Here is a 7,567-nt window from a genome sequence, read left to right as displayed (position 1 = left end):
ACACTTTAATTAAATAGAGTATTTCTGGTGATAGAGGGGTAGAATAGAACCAATTCAAACACTCTCACAATTTCAAAGCACACCAGAACTTTAGATGGTGTCTTAGACGCACACTTATCACTGGACTTGAATCAAAACAGGTCAATCAACCTAAAAACTTAAAACCCTTCTTTTTTTTAAGGAGAAAAAAATAAATTAAAATAAAATATATATATATATATATATATATATATATATATATATATATATATACATACATACATACATACACACATGCACTTAATTCACTATAATATAGATTCCACTAGATATACTGCACTTATCTTATATTTTCTTTTTTTTTTTTCTTTGCTGGCTTGTTTTTGTTGTTGCTTTTCATTTTTATGACACCCCACTTTTGTGCATCTCACTAATGGATAAATATTTAAATGGTTCAAGGAACGAATCTCCAGGAATGCCGCCCAAGCAAAGAGAAAAGAAAACTAAGAGCAACATAGAATGCTCTACAGAAAATCTCAATGAAACAGGTACACAAATGGCAGTACTAGACCCACAAATTTTAGCCAGACAAATCACGGGGATGATGACACCGCAATCTGAGCATCTTAAAAAAGAACTCCATACTATAGCGCCAGAGATTAGACAGTTAACAGCTAGATTGACTGAAGTGGAGAATATTGTCTATGACTTAGAGGACATGACACACACACAGGAACAAGTGCATAGTCAAGAGAATAAGATTAAAGTATTACAAAGCCGAGTTGATGAAATGTTCATTTTTTAGATGTTACTGAGCATTGAGAAAGGCAGGGAAATCGGCTGAAACGCGTTTGCTGCAAACCTTATGAGTATCTATTATTAGTTTATTTAAAGCAAGCGTGTTATCACTTCTGTCACCTGAAGCCGACGTTTCCTGCTATCAGCCAGGAAACAGGGAAGTGATACACGCTAGGTTCCAGGGTAGGCTAATGTAAATAGTGGAATATAATGTTTATTTTGACATTTTTAATGATATATTAAAGTTTATGAATTTTAATGTTTACAATAGGACTGGAGTGAGTGCTAATTAAGTCCCTTATTTTCTTCTCTACATATAATCCCAAAGTTTATTTAAAGGGACAGCACCAATACTAACTTTTTCTTAAGTGGTATTTTTCCTACCTAATTTATGTAGTGCCAGTATCTATTTCCTTCTTTCTGAAACCCCTGAATACCAAGATTTACTACACTTTTCGGCTGTGGGCTTGCCAGAGATACAAGGCAGTGGTCGTCTTGGAGATGTGTTTGGGGTCGTTATGTTGGAATACTGCCCTGTGGCCCAGTCTCTGAAGAGAGGGGATCATGCTCTGCCTCAGTATGTCACAGTACATTCATGGTTCCCTCAATGAACTGTAGCTCTCCAGTGCCGGCAGCACTCAGGCAGGCCCACACCATGAGACTCCCACCACCATACTTGACTGTAGGCAAGACACACTTGTCTTTGTACTCCTCACCTGGTTGCCGCCACACATGCATGACACCATCTGAACCAAATAAGTTTATCTTGGTCTCATCGAACCACAGGACATGGTTCTAGTAATCCATGTCCTTAGTCTGCTTGTCTTCAGCAAACTGTTTGTGGGCTTTCTTGTGCATCATCTTTAGAAGAGGCTTCCTTCTGGGATGACAGTCATCCAGACCAATTTGATGCAGTGTACGGCATATGGTCTGAGCTCTGACAGGCTGACCCCCCACCCCTCTAACCTCTGCAGCAATGCTGGCAGCACTCATATGTCTATTTCCCAAAGAAAACTTCTGGATATGACTTTGAGCATGTGAACTTAACTTCTTCGACCATGGTGAGGCATGTTCTGAGTGGAACATATCCTGTGAAACCACTGTATGGTCTTGCCCACAGTGCTGCAGCACAGTTTCATGGTCTTGGCAATCTTCTTATAGCCTGGGCCTTTTTTTGGTTCCAGTCCGGCCCTGATTGGAGAGGAGGAGTCGCTGGCAAATGACACAGAAAAAGACCTGTGAGAAAGATAGGAGTGAATCCAGGAAAGAGCAGTGTCACAGAGGCCAAAAGAGCTAAGGGTCTGTAGGAGGAGGGGATGGTCAACTATATCGAAGGCAGCTGAGAGGTCAATTAAGATGAGTATAGAGTAGTGGCCAATATTTTTAGCAGAGAGAAGATCGTTAGTAACCTTGGTAAGGGCAGTCTCAGTTGAGTATTTGGGCAGAATCCAAATTGCAGGGGATCAAGCAAAGAGTTGGTGGACAGGAAGTGGGTTAGGCGATTGTAAACTAGTTTTTCAAGGAGTTTTGATGTTAGTGAAAGCAGTGATATGGGGCAGTAGCTCTCAGGAAAATTAGGGTTAAAGGAGGGTGTTTTGAGTATGGGAGTGACTTTTGCGTGTTTGAAAGAAGATGGGAATGAGCCAATAAAGAGAGATAGGTTGAAGATGTGAGTAAGAGCAGGAGTGAGGGTAGAAGACAGGGAGGGTATTAGATGGGAAGGGATAGGGTCAAGCGGGCAGGTAGTGAGGCGTGAGAAAGATAGTAAGGAAGAAACTTCATTCTCAGTGGCTGGATGGAAGATGCAGGGGGTGGCAGATGGAGTAAATGGACCTGTTGTTGGAATATTGCAGGTTGATGTTGGGATGTTGCTTTGGATAGTATGTGTTTTGTTTAAAAAGGAGTCTGCCAGGTCTTGAGCACTAAAGACAGACAGGAGAGGGGGTGGAGCAGGTGGGTAGAGGAGAAAGTTAAAGGCGGGGAAGAGTCATTTACGGATTGAGGAAAGAGTAGATATGAGAGAAGAGAAGTAGGTTTGCTTGGCTAAGTGAAGGGCAGAAGTGTATGAACAAAGAATAAACTTATAGTGTATAAAATCAGGTTCAGAGTGAGTTTTTCTTCAGACACGCTCAGCAGTACGGGAGCATTTTTGCAAATAGCGTGTTTGCTGAGAGTGCCAGGGCTGCAACTGACTGTGTGATGTTTTGCGCAGCTGGGGAGGGGCAAGTGTGTCTAGTGCTGAGGAGAGAGTTTTGTTATAGTGGGCTGTAGCGAGATCAGGGCAGGTTATAGTGGAAGTGTGAGGGAGGCGATCTTTAATGATTTTAGAAAATTGGAGCGGATCCACAGCATGTATATTTCTACAGGTGCGGGGGTGGGATGGCGAAGTGGGTTTAGCTGTTGAATTAATATTATAGGTGACCAGGTGATGGTTTGAAATGGGAAAAGAGCGACAGGCGAGGTCAGATATAGAACAGAGTTAGGAAAATACCAGGTCGATGGAGTGTCCATCACGGTAAGTAGGGAATAGGGTGGATTGTGAGAAACCGAAGGAGGATGTGAGTGAAAGAAGTTTAGAGACAGCAGAGGCAGATGGGTTGTCAATGGGAATGTTGAAGTCCCTAAGAATTAGGGTAGGTATATTTGTAGAGAGAAAGTGAGGAAGCCAGGCGGCAAAGTTGTCAAGGAATTGGGAAGTCGGTCCACAAGGGCGATAGATGACTGCCACTTTGAGGGAGAGGGGGAACAACAGGCAAATACAGTGGACTTAAAGGACAAGTCAACACAGTAGCTTTGCATAATCAACAAATGCAAGATAACAAGACAATGCAATAGCACTTAGTCTGAACTTCAAATGAGTAGTAGATTTTTTTTCTGACAATTTTAAGTTATGCCTTTTTCCACTCCCCCTGTACCATGTGACAGCCATCAGCCAATCACAAATGCATACACGTACCATGTGACAGCCATCAGCCATTCACAAATGCATACACACTTATTCTTGCACATGCTCAGTAGAAGCTGGTGACTGAAAAAGTTTAAATATAAAAAGACTGTGCACATTTAGTTAATGGAAGTAAATTGGAAAGTTGTTTAAAATGGCATGCTCTATCTGAATAATGAAAGTTTAATTTTGATTGAGTGTCCCTTTAAAAGGAGAAGGGATTGGAGGTAGGTACTGATAAGTGTAGGAGGGGGAGAGCAGGATCCAAAACACTGCCGCCACGTTTCTCACCTGGCCTAGGGGTATGGCTAAAGTGAAGATCACCATGTGTGAGAGCAGCAATGGAAAAGGTGTCAGAAGGCGATAGCCAGGTTTTGGTAATAGCTAAAAGGGTGAAAGCATTTGATATAAATAGGTCATGAATGGTTATAAGTTTGTTGCAGACAAAGCAAGAGTTCCATAGTGCGCAGGTGAAAGAAGTGTATGCGTATGGGATGCATTGGATGGAAATGAGGTTATTTGTGTAGCATTTATTAAAGTTTCTATAAGGAGTGTGTGATTGGGTAATGGTGGGAATGAGTGTGGACCCAGGATTTGGAGAGATGACGCCTGATGCTAAAAGCAGCAAGATGGAAAGTAAGAGTAGGTGAGAATGAGATTTATAGCAGTGTGGGTATCTCTTGGAGGTGGTGCAGTTTATTGATATAGATTTTAAAATAGAAAGTAGTTCATGAGAGCTAAGGTATGGAGAAGAAATGAGAGAGGGGTCTATATAAACTGCATGTGGAGAAGGGAAGGAATAAACATGTGAGCCTGCTTGTGGAATAGACATGAGACTGTTAAAATAAAAAAGCAGTCCAGAAAACATAGCAGAATATTAAGTGCAAAAGATTGTTTTTGAAATGCGTTAGTATTGTGAAATGCGTTGAGCATTTTTTGTTTTTAATAATATTTTATACTTTAAATAAAGAACTCCCAAGTGGTTTGGAAGGGGTTTTTATCCGTGAATGTGAGAAGTGGATAATGTGCCTGATTGGCACTTTGTCATAAGTGCATTATTTTTGTGAGTATCCTTCCTCTGGGATTATTACTAAGGAGGGGATTCTGAATAATAGAGATATTGTGCCATTGGAGTGCCTTCTTCTTATTTGTTGTTTCAGTGTATTGCAGAAATTTGTGTTGCCATCTTGTGCTCTTGCAAATGGATTACATTTTTGCACAACTGCTACCATACGGTGCTCCAAAAATGTGCCGTCTCCTAAACTTATGTCCCTGCTTTTCAACAAAAGATACCAAGATAATGAAGAAAAATGAATAATAGAAGTAAAGTAATGAAAGAAAAATGTTGTGTTTCATATCCCTTTAACTGTAAAATTAAGGTTCATTATTGAAATAAATGTTTAAAAAAGGGATTTAAAGGGATATGGTAAACGACAAGGTGCTGAACTGCATATATATATATATATATATATATATATATATATATATATATATATATATATATATATGTGTGTGTTCATATGTATGTATTATCCTAGGTTTTCACTGAATCACTAATTTTTTTATTTTGCTTGTTAATTGCTCCGCTTGTAATCGAGCCCATTATATGATAGAGTCTTGGTGGCCGATTTATTAAGATGCGGGCAGACATGATCCGCTGTAGTGGATCATGTCTGCCCGAAATCGCTAAATGCCGACAGCTTACGCTAGCAGGGGGTGTTAATCATCCCGATCGTCTCTGATCGGGATGATTGCTGTCTGCCGCCACAGATGTGGCGGACGAGTTAAGGAGCAGCGGTCTTAAGACCAATGCTTCTTAACTTATGTTTCCAGTGATCTGGAAACTATGGGGGTAGATTGCAACATCCGCTGCTTGTTAAATCTACCACTTGATATAGTCTGATAGAGGGATATTATTCTCAAACATTTTCTACTTTCCATATGAAGGAGCAGCATTTAAACATTTGGATTGCTCAGTGACCATTAACAGGAAGTATAAAACCAATACAGTTGTATTTTTATTTTATACAAAAAGAGAAATAAAATAAATGTATCTAAATCGCTCTTTCATAAAGAGGAGTACGATGTCCCCTTAGTTTAAGTGCAAAAAAATATATTTTATTAACATATTCAACTTCTTTGGAAGTGGTTGGTCACTGCAAACTCTTGCTCTCACACATATATAAATATTCTGCCTCTGATGGAGTGAATTTAACTCATGAAGCAACTGGTGTTGATCTGCGAATTGGCAAATACTCAGAATTCTTACTTTAATTTGAACATTTGTGGAGATGGTGACTTTCTCACAGGATGAATACGCTGCTTAGCGGTGAAAGTATTTCTGAAAATGTTTAGACACCCATGCTAGTAATAATCTGACTTTTCAAATTTCAAGAGTTTTAAGGTACTTGGAGACAACCAATTATGTTGAGTATTTATTTGGACTCTGTGGAAGAACGTTACTTTTTCAGTTCTTTTTTTAATTATTATTATTTTATGTGTACATATGTATTTGTCAAGAAATAGTGTTTGGGAACACTCCCAAACACAGCTTACCTTAAAACTACAAATCCCCACTATAGTTATCACAAATCACTCAAATGAAGGTAGCGCAAACAAATGCAGGTTTGGATAAATCAGTTGTAAATTACCGTTATAAATGAATGTCTATACAAAATGATTTATCAAGGGCTCGAATGGCCCCTGATGCCTCTGTTTCTGCGCGAGCCTTCAGGTTATTAATAGTGATGTCACGAACTGTTCGCCCGCGAACGGTTCACAGCGAACATAGCTTGTTCGCGTTTGTGGGCGAACACATCGATCCGCCCCTATGTGTCATCATTGTGGAAACTTTGACCCTTTATGTCACAGCCGCCTGACACATTAGAGCCAATCAACATCAGACACTCCCTCACAGACCCTCCCAGCTACTCGGAATCTGCCATTTTAGACTCATAACGACCTTGCTTTCTTAATGAGAGGACGTGTTGTGTTTTTGCTCCTGACATTAATAGGAAAAACATAGCTAGGCTAGTGTATTTAAAGTCCAGAAGGACTCCACTCATCTCTGCTGCAAGCACAGCACCCCAAAAAGCCCTTTTTTTTTTTTTCTCGTTTTTTTTTATTAGCATTTGCCTGGCTTTCAGCTGTGTGTTTAAGGCTCACAGCATATGCTGTGACTACTGCCACCACTGATATCTCCCTAACAACATTAGTTTAAATTTAACTAACCAAAAAATGTAATTATTTTTCTAGTGTAATTTTTTTTCATTTTCTATCAGGCCAGTGTCACACAGCATATACTCTGGTTCATTTCTCTGTGCCAGCCAGCAGCCACCAGTGTTAATATCCGTTTAAAACATTATTTTAAATTAAAAAATATTTTGCTAGTGTAATCTAATTACATTTACTATCAGGCCTGTGTCTGTCAGGCTCACTCAGCATTAATATACCTCATTTTTTTCAGTCTTTTGGTTAATTGGTCTGTGCCAGGCAGCCACCCAGCACTCATATATATTCTTCTTCACCTTAATTTTAATATAAAAAAAAAAAGTTTAAATTTGTTTGCTAGTGTAATCTAATATAATTTTCTATCCGGCCTGTGTGTTTTGCTGACATACAGAGCCTACTGTGTTTACTTGCTGCCCTCCCTAGTCTATGAGCCACGACTCATATGTGTTTAACCTTTTTTTAATTCCCCCCCCAAAAAAAAATAATTTCAATCATTTTTCTAGTGTAATCTAATAGTATTTTCTATCAGGCGTGTGTGTATCCGACTTACAGAGCCTACTGTTTTTAATAGCTGCCCTTCCAAGGCTATCAGCCACGACTCATATGTATGTGCTT

Source organism: Bombina bombina, chromosome 6 (assembly GCF_027579735.1).
Source record: "Bombina bombina isolate aBomBom1 chromosome 6, aBomBom1.pri, whole genome shotgun sequence".
Classification (NCBI taxonomy): domain Eukaryota; kingdom Metazoa; phylum Chordata; class Amphibia; order Anura; family Bombinatoridae; genus Bombina; species Bombina bombina.
Note: the sequence above shows the minus strand (reverse complement) of the source record.